The sequence below is a fragment of the Nomascus leucogenys genome, chromosome 2, assembly GCF_006542625.1.
Source record: "Nomascus leucogenys isolate Asia chromosome 2, Asia_NLE_v1, whole genome shotgun sequence".
Lineage (NCBI taxonomy): Eukaryota > Metazoa > Chordata > Mammalia > Primates > Hylobatidae > Nomascus > Nomascus leucogenys.
The window spans coordinates 2,624,346-2,636,730 of record NC_044382.1 but is presented as its reverse complement, the minus strand read 5'-3'; the positions used below and the strand labels follow the sequence as shown (position 1 = coordinate 2,636,730).

Here is a 12,385-nt window from a genome sequence, read left to right as displayed (position 1 = left end):
AGATGGGAGGGAAGCAGGGAGAAAGTATAAGAAAATGATTTAAATAAAGTTATGTAAACTGAGAGGCCGCCTGCTGAAGCAATCCAGTGGAAAAGCTAAGAGTGCCCTGAAACTGGAAGATTAGACCTGGAATCCCGCAGAAGGGACAGAATATTCCCTAGAGCAGGGAGAAACTTGAGCTAGCTGGCTTTAGCATAAACAAAAGCGGGTCTGCAGGCACTGACCCTGCCATGTAATGAAAAATAGAAAAAAGAAAAAATATTTTAAAGATGAATAACCACCAAAAAAAAAAAATCCCCATTAATAAGGCAGGAAGCTTTGTATTTAGAATGTTTTTACCACAAACGATGGTTTCAAATCTCAATAGCAGGCTGGGTGCGGTGGCTCACGCCTGTAATCCCAGCACTTTGGGAGGCCAAGGCAGGCGGATCACGAGGTCAGGAGTTCAAGACCAGACTGGTCAACATAGTGAAACCCCGTCTCTACTGAAAAAAAAAATACAAAAATTAGCTGGGCATGGTGGCGTGCATGCCCAGCTACTCCCAGCTACTCAGGAGGCTGAGGCAGGAGAACCGCTTGAACCCAGGAGGCGGAGGTTGTGGTGAGCCAAGATCGTGCCACTGCACTGCAGCCTGGGTGATACAGCGAGACTCCGTCTCAAAAAAAACAACTCTACACCAGAGCAGATATGTTATTCGATAAAGCTAAAAATGTATTTAATTTTAGTAAGTACACATGAATTCGGATAAATACACAGAAGCAGCTCTAGAGGAATAAACATAACAGCACTGAAAAGGGGGAATTGCGAATCTGGATGGGGGAGGTGGCAAAAGGGTCTTTTAGCCTTGTCTGTAATGCTTTTAAATTTTATAAAAGAAAACCATGCACATAGTGTGTCCTATTTTGGTAAAATAGACATAACACAAAATTTACCATTTAACCATTTTAAGTGTACAATTCAGTGATATTAGTTCATTCACAAAGTTGTGCAACCATCACCACCATCCATTTCCAGAACTCTTTGTCATCCCAAGCTGAAACTCAATACCCATTAAACAATAACTCCCCATTCTCCCCATCCCCAACCCCTGAAAACCATTATTCCATTATCTGTCTCTGTGAATTTGCCTATTCTAGGTACTTCATAAACATGGAATTGTATAATATTTGTCCTTTTGTCTCTGGCTTATTTCACTTAGCATAATATTCTCAAGGTTCATCCATGTTGTGACATGTTATCAGAATTTAATTCCTTTTCATGGCTGAATATATTATTCCATTATATGTATATATCACTTTTTTTTAATCCATTCATCTGCTGAGGAAGACTTGTTTCTACCTTTTGGCTATTACAAATAATGCTGCTGTGAAGATTTGCAGACAAGTACCTGTTTGAGTTCCCATTTTCAGTTTTTCTGGGCAAATATCTAGGAGTAGAATTGTTGAATCATATGGTAATTCTACGTCTAACTTTTTGAGAAACTGCCAAACTATTTTTCACAGCTGCTTCTCCATTTTACATTCCTACCAGCAACGCACAGTGGTTCCAATTTCTCCATATCCTTGCCCAAATTTGTTTTGTTTTTTAAAAAAAATAGCCATCCTAAATGGGTATAAAGTAGGATCTCAATGTAATTTTGATTTGCATCTTCACACATTTTTTCTTGTATGAATTTTTCATTAAAAATTATTTTAAAAGAAAAGAAACAATTTTTTCTTCATTAACCAACTAGTGATACCTCCTTAACTGCTAAGCTCTTTGAGAACAGAGGCAATAGCTGTCCCGCTCACTGCTTTATCCCCGACCCCTAACACAATGCCTAGCATCTAGCAGGTACTCACCAAATACAGTATTCACTGGATGCATAAAATACATTAGCCTCTCAATTTACATGAGACTAAAGTATGGTTTGGGGGGAGTGAGTCTATGAAAAAGTGTCACTTTAAAAAAAAACACACAAATTTCTGAAAAACATACAATCACTTTGGAAGTCTTGGGTAAACGGCATACTTCAAGACAAATCCAGGATGGCCAAGGAAACATAAGTGACATTACTTATAGTATTAAGGAGGGCAACTTCAGAGCCAGTATTCATCCCACCTGGGTTGCCAAGCAAGGGCAGGGTACTTTTAAGCTGTTCTCATATTATACCACCAGGGGTCCTGAGTTTCCTGTATTTCAGGCAGGATGGCTGGTGAGAAAGACACAATCTGAACACTCTCGTGTCTTGCCACAGTAGAGTAGGCCAGAGCTTGGCTAGAATCAGCAGCAGAGGCCAAAAGAAGTAGACGGATGCAGGAGATGTTCAGGAGGTAAAACAGACAGGACTTGTTGAGGAAAGGGGAGAAATCAAGTGCAATGCTCAGGTTTTTCACTTCAGCAATTGCTGGCTGGTGGAGCCATCACCATAACACACACAAAGAGAGCAGGCTTTTTTGTGGGTGTGGGGAGCATAAAGGTGAGTTTGGCTTTAGACATATTCAACCTGAGAGGCCTACGAGCTTCAGCAGATGTTTGGATGTATACAACTGGAGTTTTAAGGACAGGACTGGGCTGAGATAAACTCGTGGCAGCCATTGGCATAAAACCAATCACTGAAGCCAGGGAATAGTTGAGATTGTAGAGGGAAGAGGTCCCGTGTGTAAAGGTGGCCGATGTCAGGACTCTAAGGGACATGAAGAGTTTAAGGAATGAGTAGAGGAATAGGAGTCAGCTAAGGAGACTAAAAAAAAGTGCTGAGAGAAGTACAGCATCACAGAAACCTAGAGAAGACAGTGTTTCAGCAAGCAGGTAGTCAGACACACTAAATGGTTGCGTATTGTGTTTCGTTTTGTTTTATTGAGACAGGGTCTCACCCTACTGCCCCGACTGGAGTGCAGGGGCAGTATCATAGCTCACTGCAGCCTCCAACTCCTGGGCTCAAGGGATCCTCCTGCCTCAGCTGCCTGAGTAGCTAGGACCACAGGCATGTGCTACCACACCTGGATAATTTGTTTTTATTTTTGTAGAGACAGGGTCTTGCTATATTGCCCAGGCTAGTCTCAAACTCCTGGCCTCAAGCTATTCTCCCAACTGGGCCTCCCAAAGTGCTGGGATTACAGGTGTGAGAGATCACAACCCTAAATATTTAATAGCTTTAGATGAAGACAATTTAATGAATCCTTTCACAAGGGTGACTTCACCCATTGGACCAGAATGTCTGAAATCTGCTGGGCATAAACTCCCTGTCCACCAGACCAGCCGTTCTCACAGTTTGGTCCCCAGACTAGCAGCATCCACATCACCTGGGCACTTGTTAGAAATGCAAATTTCAGGGCCCCACCCCCAAAATTATTTTTCTCAATCAGAAAATCTGATGTGTGATTGTTAGTTCATTCTCGAATTGCTATAAAGAAATACCTGAGACTGACTAATTTATAAAGAAAAAGGGTTTAATTGGCTCACGGTTGTGCAAGCAGTACAGGAAGCACAGTAGCATCTGCTTCTGGGGAGGTCTTAGGAAGCTTACTGTCAAGACGGAAGGCGAAGGGGGAGTGGACGTCACATGGGGAAAGGGGCGAGGTGGGAGGTGCCACACACTTTTAAACAACCAGATCTCAAGAGAACTCGCTATCACAAGGACAGTACCAAAGGGATGGTACTAAACCATTCATAAGAAACCACCCCCATGATCCAATCACCTCCCACCAGATCCCACCTCTAATATTGGGGATTACAATTCAACATGAGACTTGGGTGGGGACACAGATCCAAACCATACCAGCAACCCAGCAATCTGTGTTTTGTTGGGTTTTTTGTTTTTGTTTCTTTGAGATGGAGTCTCGCTCTGTCCCCCAGGCTGCAGTACAATGGCGCGATCTCGGCTCACTGCAACCTCCGCCTCCCGGGTTCAAGCAATTCTCCTGCCTCAGCTTCCCAAGTAGCTGGGATTACAGGCGCCTGCCACCATGCCCAGCTAATTTTTGTATTTTTAGTAGAGACGAGGTGGGCCAGGCTGGTCTCGAACTCCTGACCTCAAGTGAGTGATTCACCCGCCTCAGCCTCCCAGAGTGCTGAGATTACAGGCGTGAGCCACCGCACCCGGCCGCAATCTGTCTTAACAAACACTCTAGGGGATTCTGATGTTCACTAAAGTGTGAAAAACACTGCAATAGACAGTGCTTGGAGAGCACCTGATAACCATTCCTTTAGGAACAAATCCCTCTCCTATTAAACACATTATTCTTTGTATCTGTTAACATATTTTGCAAAATTGTTGGAGCCTGAGCAGCAGGATTTTGTCAATACCCCACATTCAGTGTACCAATAGGTCCTATCTTGATCTTAATGGTCCTGCCCTACAACCAACCAAGCAGCCAACTACCCACGGATTCCTCTACGGGGGACAACCTTTTTCACCTTTATAACTTCCGCTTATTCACAACATCTAATTATTCATGGTCTCTGCTACTTCATGGCTTCTTTTGTGCACCTTTTCAGCTTCTGATCCTGATACCAACTGAACAACTGTCTACGTCAAACTTGTTTAACCCCGTTTAACATTAAGAGATTTTTTTTTCGCAACTCTTTTCCTTTAGGTCATCAGCTATCATTAGTGTATTTTATGTATGGCCTAAGACAATTATTCTTCCTGGGGAAGCCAAAAGATTGGACACCCCTGCCCTAAATCTCAGTTTAAACTCCTGAGAGAAACATATTGTTGGTGAAATCGCAAAACTGGTACAATTTAGGAGGGTAATTTGGCATCATTTATCAAAACTACAAAAACATGGCCTTTGCCCCAATAAGTCCGCTTTTAGGCATTTATCCTACAGATACACATGCGCATGTATACCAAAAAGTGGAGTCTCTCTCCCCTAGCTCGGCCAGAAGCCAGGTCACCTACCCTCGGTCACTCGGGCACCAGGACCTCTCTCCCTACCCCTCAGTCAACGCCCTCTCAGTCCGAGGGGGCTTCACACCTGGGCAGGTTGGGACTGGGCGCGCCTCACTTCACGCTTTCGTCGGTTGGAAGCAGGTGGGGAAGTCCCCGCGGCCTCGGCGTCTCGCAACCCTGGCCCCAACACCTGCCGAAGCCGGCTGCGACTCCATTTTTCTTTTTTTTCTCCTGGGAAAGGGAGGACCCGCGCCGCCGCGAAGCACAGCGACCCCGGCCCTGACCCCAGCCGCCCGCCGCCGGTGGGCGGGGCTTGGCGGCCCGGCAGGGCGGGGCTCGGGGCGGGGCCGGCGTGGCGAGGGCTCGGGTTGTAGCACCCGCCGCTGCTGCCGCCGCCACCTCAAAAGCAGGAACCGAAGTCGCCGCCGCCGCCACTGCCTGGGTCGCCGGCCGCCCGCGCGCTGGCTCGGTCGGGGCCCGCAGCCATGGAGGACTTCATCGTGATCTCGGACGACAGCGGCTCTGAGAGCTCCAGGGGCGCCCGCCCGGGCCGGTCGCGGAGGCTGCGCCGGGCCCTGTCGCGAACCCCCGGTGCGCTGCCCAGCCGGACCGTGGTGAGTGAGCGTCGCCTCGTCTGGGGGCGCGCGTGTTCGCGACTCTCGGCTGGGCCCACCGCCCGCTTCCCGCCCCTTGCGCCTCACAGCTGCAGCTACTTCCCGCCTTGCCTCCTTCCGGGCCTCTCGGCTCCGGGGAGCGCGGCTGGCCGGGGCAGGGACCCGGGCAGGGACCGGGGAGGCCGGGCCTCCTGGGCTCAGCGCTGAAGCCCCAGAGGACTGCGGCTGGAAAGCGGCCGAGCACATGGACGAGCTCCTGGCGCGCCTGCTGCAGGGGCTGGGGTCTCAGACCGGGGCCGCGGGCGTCCTCGGAGCCTCGGCGGGACGTGGGGGCTCGGGTGTACTGGCCGGGCCGATGCAGGAAAGCGGGAGCGCGTAATTGTTCGGCCTGTGGTGGGCACAGATGTGTGCAGGGAGGTAACAGGAGCCCAGGCTGGGAGGGAGGGAAGCGCGGGCCTGGGCCAGATGGTGGCCGCGCTCCAGGGCCTGACTGCAGAGCGAGGGGCCCGATTTTGGAGTTGTACAGGAGGGCGATTTATTTCCTTAGCACTTACCCTGTACCAAGCCCTGAAGGAATAGGGAAGGAAACCTCGCGCACTATTTCTGTTTCCCTCAGAACCCCTTTGTCTTTGTCGTTTATGAGGTGGTGAATTATCTGCCTTTCGAGAATCCTGCATAGATGTTTATTGAATCCCTACTATGGGCCAGGTGTTGTAGGGGCTGGGGATACAACGGCGAACACAACCTCCATGGTCCCCTCATAAGGTGATACATTCATGAGGTGGTTACTGAGGACCTACTCAAGGGGTGGGAGGTGGAGCTTTCTCTCAGAAGGCTTCCAACATCTCCCCAGCCTCCCAGAGCCATCCCCCGGAAACACAAGGATTATCAAGCTGATGTTATGTGTATAGATCATACAGTTTACCATGCTTCCTATGCAAATACTCGTTCAAGACGTTTCCTAGCTTCTGCTGCCCCTGTTCCCTTTCTAGCTGGTTTACAGTCCCTAAACCTCCATTGGGAACCCCTTCTGTGCCCGAGGTACAGTGCCAAGTGCTAGATGATCACTACAGAATGAACAGCATACAAAACTAGTTAATACATATTATTTTTCAAGCAAGAGGGGTTCTCAGTACGTCTTAGTGACAAATTTGGTTGAGTTAGGCAGCTCATGAGGTAGTAAGAGAAGAGATTTCCAAGATAGAAATGACCCGACTTCATGAGTGAATGGATGTATCTAGGGCTGTGGCTGAATGTATCGGACATAATAGATGCACAATAAATATTTGTTGGCTGAAGGAACGATTGAAAGAATATGGGGAGAGAGAATGGTTTAGATGGATGTTTGATAAGTATAAGAGAAGTGCATATAAAAGTAGCAGCAGGCTTGAGATGAAGGAGATGCTGAATTCAGGTTGGACCTATTGGGTTTACAGTGTTAATAGGAAACGTAGATGGATGTGGCCAGCTCAGTAGTTGGAGAAAAGGCAAGAGTGGAGATATTTGGCAATCATGCAAACAGAAAGGAGTGTTGAAGGCCTAATAGTGACTGAGATCATCAAGGAAAAGAGTAGAGAGAGAAAAAAGGTGGAAAGGAAAAAATACTTCTTTCCTCCTAGTTCCTCCTCATTCCTATAGTCTCTTCTCTCAGTACCTGTTTAACTTTGTCCTTCCCACTTGCTTCCTTTCCTCCCAAATGTTGTCCCTTTTCCCTCATTCTTGTCCAGTTTCCTTCTTCAGTGGTCAGATGCCATGCTTAGCTCAGTCTTTTGTGGTCTTTGACACACGTACGTGGGCGTACTCTCCCGCTGTTCCCCTCCCTTGTGACCGCTCAAGCAAGCATTTTGATCTTGAGCCTTTGAGTTGAATCGAAATGAAGGGCAAGTTCCAGAGAGCAGTACCCAATTTAAATCATGCTTCTCCAGATATTTATTCCAGCTCTCTAAAAGCTCCAAGCTTATTCTCGTTTTATCTTTTTTGCAAATTAGATAAAAGTGGTATGATAACCATGTAAAAGGTCAGAGGCATTCAGAGACTTGAAAGGTTATAAAATCTAAAAGTGGCCGGGCGCGGTGGCTCACGCCTGTAATCCCAGCACTTTGGGAGGCCGAGGCGGGCGGATCACGAGGTCAGGAGATCGAGACCATCCTGGCTAACACGGTGAAACCCCGTCTCTACTAAAAACACAAAAAATTAGCCGGGCGAGGTGGCGGGCGCCTGTAGTCCCAGCTATGCGGGAGGCTGAGGCAGGAGAATGGCGTGAACCCCGGGGGACGGAGCCTGCAGTGAGCCGAGATTACGCCATTGCACTCCAGCCTGGGTGAAAGAGCGAGACTCCGTCTCAAAAAAAAACAAACAAACAAAAATCTAAAAGTGCCCTTTTCTCTGTAGCTTTTCCCGAAGGCTCTGAGGTCAGAGCGACTTCTGAATCAATATCTCCAACATAGCAACTATTTGAGTTTTGGAAAGTTCTGTCAGCTCTCAGCTTTTGAGCCTGAGAACATTAATGCCTACCTAGCAGGACGGTTTTAGATTTTTAATGAGACAAATGCAAGGAAAGGATCTCATATAAATGATAGCTTTTGCCACTTTTTGTGTTGTTTCTAAGCCCAGGCCTTTCCCTCTTGAGCTTCACAGGCAATGAAATAAAAGAAGCAACTTTTACATCTTTTTTTTTTTTTTTAATAAATATTGACTAAGGGGAAGTAACTTGCTTGAACTTAAGAAAGCCATGTCTAATACTGAAGTTGACATTTCTGAAGTCTTGATTCTTAACCTGGGCTTTAGTCTTCACCGAGTCGATGAGGTGTGTTTCTGTGTTTATCATGGCTTTTTAGGTTGGGGTTTTTTGTTTTTCATTTTTTTACTTATAAAAACAGAACATTTTCAGATAGTTAATTTTGTTGATCTAATTATACAATTTTTATAAATGTATAAATAAGAAAATTAAAATTGACCGTAATCTCACTATCCAAAGATAACCAATGTTAACATTTTGATGTATGCCTATGTAAATGTTTACTTGTATACACACATGTGCATACATACATACCTATGTGTCCTCCCCATACATGTTTTTATGACCTCCTCTTAATGGATATTATGCCTTCGTTTCTAAATTTTCTCTAAGAACCCAGTGAAAAATTCCCTCATAATCTTTGTACTCTTGTTCATTTGTTTGGTAAGTTCCTCTTAAAAGTTAGATTGCTGAGTCAAAAGGTGTGCCCTACTTTTGATATATGTAGCTAACCCTTGAATATACTGTTAGGGTTATGGGTTGCTAACCCCCTGTGCAGTTGAAAATTTACATATAACATTTGACTCCTCGAAAACTTAACTACCAGTAGCCTACTGTTGACTGGAAGCCTTACCAGTAACATAAGCAGTTAACTCATGTTTTGTATGTTATATGGACTCTTATGATAAAGTAAGCAAGATAAAAATGTTAAGATCATAAGGAAGATAAAATACGTTTACAGTACTATACCGTATTTGTCAATACCGTAAGTTTACATCGTCTGTTTACAAGATAAATCATCTGTCTGAAATAGGGGACAACCACAGCTACAGACCTCTATCTATGGTACATCTCAAGCAATTCAACTTTTCTTACGTCATGACTTTTCTCTGTTTCTTGGGAGCACATCCAGCATCACTAGTAGCACTTTGTATGGGTTTCATGGTGTTATTCAAGGTTTATGACATTACCCTACACATGATTAAAAAAAGTATGTGGAAAAAAACTCCGGAGAGAACACTTTTTACTGTGATACACAGTTTACTGGGAAGTAATGCAGAAATTGATTAGTGTCACATGGCATTTTAAGTGGATATTCACAACACTTGAGCTCACCACAACAGCAGCAGATGTCTGTGGTAGTAGTACATTATTATCACGGTAGTACAGTGTATTCTATGGTTAATTTTATGCAGTTGTGATACAAATTAAAAAGAAAAAAATAAAAAATTAATGTAAAAATATGCAGTTGTGATTTAATATTGCATCTTTACATTTCTGTCAACTGCAAATGTCACCGTGTATGGTCAGTAAGTGATTGCATAAATTTTGATGAAGTTTAACTTTGTATAATAGATTTGTGTTGATTTTATGGTAGTAAATGGATAAAATAGGCTAGTATCTACATACATTTTATGCATTCAGGACATATCTTTTTCTTAGTTTTTTTTCAATTTTTATAGGCTATGGAGTTCGTCTGTGAGTTCTTCAAATTGTTATAAATCGCCAAAAAATTTTCCAATATATTTATTGAAAAAAACTCTCTTGTAAGTGGACCCATGCAGTTCAAACCTGTGTTGTTCAGGAATCAACTGTATTGCCAAATTTCCTACAGAAATTGTGCATTAATATTCTTACCAGTGGTATATGGCCAATCATATCCCTTTCTCTGCTGCCTAGTCACCCCTAGGTATTGTTACATTATTCCATAAATATTTATTGAACACTTATTATATACCAGGCACTCTTACAGGTGCTGGGAATACATCTGTGAAAACCAAGTCCCTGCCCTCATGGAGATTTCATTTTACTGAGGGGGCACAAATAGTAAACAACACTATAAATGTAATGTCAGGTGATAATACAGAGTGTTAGGAAAAAAAATACGGTATTTTTGTTCTTTTAATCTTTGCTGTTTGATAGCCAGATTCCATAAGATGTCATTATTTTTTATTTTTTGATTATGATTCATTTATTCAATAAATATTTATTGAGCATATGCTGTAACCCTGGGGACCAGAGGTGAACAAGATGATAATGGAACTACATTCTACTGTGGAAAGATAGGCAGTAAACAAACTAACAAATAAGAGAACAGTATAATAGAGAGTAACTTTGGTGGGATTGGGAACATTTGACTGTGTTTTCAGAGAAGACCTCTCTGAAGAGTTAATATTTGATCTGAGACTAAAATGACAACAAATTAGTTATAAGATGTAGATAAATAAGGCATTGTCAAAGGGAACAACAAAACCAAAGGTTTGGAGGCGGGAATGAGCATGACTTACTGGAAGAATGGAAAGCCAGTGAGGCTGCAATGTAACGACTGATGGACAGAGTCAGAAGAGATGAGAAGTAGGTAGGTTGGGTTATAGGGCTTTAGAGACCACAATAAGGGATTTGGATTTTATTGTAATAGGGTAAGAAATCTTTGAAGGTTTAAGCAGGACAGTGACATGATTTGATTTACTTTTTTTTTTTTTTTTTTGGAGATGGAGTCTTGCTCTGTTGCATTGCCCAGGCTGGAGTGCAGTGGTGTGATCTTGGCTCACTGCCATCTCCACTTCCCAGGTTCAAGCAATTTCCCCTGCCTCAGCCTCCTGAGTAACTGGGACTACAAGTGCGCCACCACGCTTGACTAATTTTTTGTATTTTGGTAGAGATGGGGTTTCACCATGTTGGCCAGGATGGTCTAGGTGTCCTGACCTCATGATCCACCCGCCTCGGCCTCCCAAACTGCTGGGATTACAGGTGTGAGCTACCACACCTAGCCTTGATTTACATTTTTTAGAGATGACTTTAGCTACTATGAAAAGAAAAGATGGTAAGGTAGGGAGACCATACAATTTATCATCCAATTGGGAAACTTTTGCAAGTGAAAAGGGATGCTAACTGGACCAGGATGTCAAGCAACAGGTGAAAACTGGAACTGTCCCGAACAAAGCAGAAGTGTAGTCACCCTACTGTAAGAGGGGAAGAGTGAAATTAGGGAGATCAGTTAAAAGGTTGGTTGTAGTAGTCCAGGTCAGAAATAACTGTAGCTTGGACTGGAGTGGTGGTACAGACTGGGAGAGTGGAGGGATGTAGATATTTAGTAAATAAAATCAACAGGTCCTGATAACTTGGATGTGGATAACAAGGGGAAAGGAAGGAATTAAGAAGGATGCCCTGAGTTCTGGCCTGAGCAACTGAATGCATGTTAGTGTCATGCATTGAAATGAAGCAGACTTGGGAGGAACAGGGTTAGAGGAAAGAGTCAAGAGTTCTGTTTTGAAGGTATAAAACTTACGATGCCTGTGGAATAGCCAACTGGAGATGCCAAGTATAACATTTGTACTGAGTTTAGAGCTCAGAAGAAAAGTCCTGACTAGAGATACAAATTTAGTCTTGTTAGCGAGCGCATGGGTTATAGTGAAGTCATTGGCCTGGATAAAATCATCTAGGTTGAGGCGACAAGAGGAAGAACATCCAGAACCTAGCCCAAGGGGACACCATAGTGCATAGCCCAAGGGAGGAAGAGCAGCTAGTGAGGTTGGAGATAAGGGAGTGTGCTCACATATAGTACAGCCAGACACTTGCTTATGTTTATTGGAAACACATAGGGTGTGTGTGCGAATTCCCTATGCTTGTCCTTTGCCCATTTTTCTGTTGCGGTATTATAATGTTTCTTTTTTTTTTTTTTTTTTTTTTGAGACGGAGTTTCACTCTTGCCCAGGCTGGAGTGCAATGGCGCAATCTCAGCTCACTGCAACCTCCACCTACCTGGCTCAAGCGATTCTCCTGCCTCAGCCTCCCAAGTAGCTGAGATTACAGGCATGCGCCACCACACCCAGCTAATTTTGCATTTTTAGTAGAGACAGGGTTTTACCATGTTGGTCAGGCTGGTCTCAAACTCCTGACCTCAAGTGATCCACCTGCCTCGGCCTCCCAAAGTGCTGGGATTACAGGCATGAGCCACCGCACCCGGCCAACATTTCTTACTCATTTGTAAAATCTACTTATATATTAAAGATTGGTATAGGTGGAATTGTATCTCCCAAAAAGATGTGCTGAAGTTCTAACCCCCCACTACCTGAGATTGTGACCTTATTTAGAAATAGGGTCATTGGCAGATATAATCAGTGAAGATGAGGTTGTGCGGAGTAGGGTGAACCCTT

General features: G+C 44.4%; 1 protein-coding gene across 1 annotated transcript in view; it reads right to left on the bottom strand.

Moving 5' to 3' along the window:
- The window catches only part of LOC105739319, a 61,049-nt gene extending 55,897 nt beyond the window's left edge, over positions 1-5,152 (bottom strand). The window contains exon 1 of the mRNA XM_030824848.1: positions 4,963-5,152. The gene's annotated coding sequence lies outside the window, so the exon portion shown is untranslated. The remainder of the gene's footprint in view (positions 1-4,962) is intronic.
- Positions 5,153-12,385: the final 7,233 nt, after the last annotated feature.